The sequence below is a fragment of the Colobus angolensis genome, unplaced genomic scaffold (genome assembly GCF_000951035.1).
Source record: "Colobus angolensis palliatus isolate OR3802 unplaced genomic scaffold, Cang.pa_1.0 Scaffold252, whole genome shotgun sequence".
NCBI classification, from domain to species: domain Eukaryota; kingdom Metazoa; phylum Chordata; class Mammalia; order Primates; family Cercopithecidae; genus Colobus; species Colobus angolensis.
In genome coordinates, this window is record NW_012115733.1 from 2,243,880 (window position 1) to 2,246,724 (window position 2,845).

Below are 2,845 nucleotides of genomic sequence, written 5' to 3' on the forward strand. Positions count from 1 at the left end.
TTTTTTGTATTTTTAGTAGAGACGGGGTTTCACCGTGTTAGCCAGGATGGTCTCCATCTCCTGCCTTTGTGATCTGCCCGTCTCAGCCTCCCAAAGTGCTGGGATTACAGGCTTGAGCCACCGCGCCCGGCTTTTCTTTGGTTTTTTTTTTTTGACATTAAGTCTTGCTCTGTTGCCCAGGCTGGAGTACAGTGGCACAACCTCGGCTCACCGCAACCTCTGCCTCCCAGGTTCAAGCGGTTCTCCTGCCTCGGCCTCCGGAGTAGCTGGGATTACAGGTGCCCAACACCACGCCCAGCTAACTATTTTATATTTTTAGTAGAGACGGGGTTTCACCATGTTGGCCAAGCTGGTCTCAAATTCCTGACCTCCAGTGATGCGTTCACCTTGGCCTCCCAAAATACTGAGATTATAGGCGTGAGCCACCGCACCTGGCCAGAAGTCTTTTTTTTTTTCAAGTCAGAATCTCACTGTATTGCCCAGTGTGGAGTGCAGTGGCACGGTCTCGGCTCACTGCAGCCTCCAGCTCCCAGGTTCAAGCAATTCTCCTGTTTCAGCCTCCCCAGAAGTCTTTTATTTTAAGAGACTGAGTTGGCCAGGCATGACCTTGTCTCTTAAAAAAAAAAAAAAAAAAGAGTTAAAGAAACTGAGCCTCGCTGGCTTTGTTGCCCAGGCTGGAGTGCAGTGGTGCAGTCATAGCTCACTGCAGCCTCCAACTCCTGGGCTCAAGTGATCCTCTTCCCTTGGCCTCCCGGAGTGCTGGGATTACAGGCATGAGCCACCGTGCCTCACCTTTAAATATATTTTAAAGAATTTTGTTGTATCTTGGAAAGCAAAGTGGTTTTACCCTTGAGATTCCAGGGCCCATCCCAGGATGCCCAGGGCTTCTAGGCCTGGAAACATGGCCATGAGATTGAATAATGGGTTGCCTGTTTTTAAGACCATTCTCCAAACCACCATACTAATCTACCTTCCAAAACATGGTATGTCCCCATTTCATTTAATTTTATTTTTTTCTTTTCTTTTCTTTTTGTTTATTTTGTTTGTTTGTTTGTTTGTTTTGAGAGGGAATTTAGCTCTGTCACCCAGGCTGGAGTGCAGTGGCATGATCTCAGCTCACCACAACCCCTGCCTGCTGGGTTCAAGTGATGCTCCTGCCTCAGCCTCCCGAGTAACTGGGATTACAGGTAACCACTACCATGCCTGGCTATTTTTTTATTTTTAGTACAGATGGGGTTTCACCATGTTGGCCAGGTTGGTCTCGAACTCCCGACCCCATAGGATCTGCCTGCCTCGGCCTCCCAAAGTGCTGGGATTACAGGCATGAGCCACCGTGCCCAGTCCATTTAATTATATTTATAGTGGCTGGTCATGCAGTGGCTCAGGCCTGTAATCTCCGCACTTTGGGAGGCCAAGGCAGGTGGATCACCTGAGGTGAGGAGTTTGAGACTAGCCTGGCCAACATGGCAAAACCCCACCTCTACTGAAAAAATAGAAAAATTAGCCCAGCATTGTGTCAGGCACCTCTAATCCCAGCTACTCAGGAGGCTGAGGCACGAGAATCACTTGAACCCAGGAGGTAGAGGTTTCAGTGAGCCGAAATCATGCCGCTATACTCCAGCCTGGGCAACAGAGTGAGACCCTGTCTCAAAATATATATATATATATTTATAACTTCCAATGTAAAGGCATATTTCTTCCATCCAAGGTGTGTGCTATAATTCATTTACTGCATCCCCTTCTGTTGATAATTTAAGTGGTCTTCAAGCTTTTGCCACAATAATACAATAATGAATCTCATATAAAATTATTTTACACATCTTCAGTGATTTCCTTGAGCCTGATTTGTAACAGAATTATATTAACTCTTTCTTGAGAATATCTGTTTAAGTATCTATCATCTACTGTACAAACTATTTTATTTATTTACTTTTTTAGAGACAGGGTCTTGCTCTGTCACGCAAGCTATAATGCAGTGCCACGATCATAGCTCACTGCAACCACCAACTCCTGGCCTCAAGTAATCCTCCTGCCTCAGTCTCCCATAGTGCTGAAAGTACAGGCATGAGCCACCACACCCAGCAACTCGGTATAAGCCACTCTGTATAAACTCCTTTTTTAATTTAAAAAAATTTTTTTTCATTTTCTTTTTTTTTTTTTTTTTTTTCTTTTTTAAGACAGAGTCTCGGCCGGGCGCGGTGGCTCAAGCCTGTAATCCCAGCACTTTGGGAGGCCGAGACAGGTGGATCACGAGGTCAGGAGATCGAGACCATCCTGGCTAACCCGGTGAAACCCCGTCTCTACTAAAACATACAAAAAATTAGCCGGGCATTTGCGGGCACCTGTAATCTCAGCTACTGAGAAGCTGAGGCAGGAGAAATTCTTGAACTCAGGAGGCAGAAGTTGTGGTGAGCCGAGGTCGTGCCACTGCACTCCAGCCTAGGTTGACAGAGCGAGACTCCATTTCAAAAATCAAAAACAAAAAACAAAAACAAAAAGACAAAACCAGGCTGGGTGCAGTGCCTCATGCCTGTAATCCCAGCACTTTAGGAGGCCAAGGCAGGCGCATCAGGAGGTCAGGAGATCGAGACCACCCTGGCTAACATGGTGAAACCCTGTCTCTACTAAATATACAAAAAATTAGCCAGCCATGGCGGCACGCAACTGTAGTCCCAGGTACTCAGGGGGCTGAGGCAGGAGAATTGCTTGAATCCGGGGGAAGTGGAGGTTGCAGTGAGCCGAGGTCGTGCCACTGCACTCCAGTCTGGGTGACTGAGTGAGACTCCATCTCAAAAAAAAACAGAAGTCTGAAGTTTTTTTGGGGTTTTTTTTTTTTTTTTTTGAG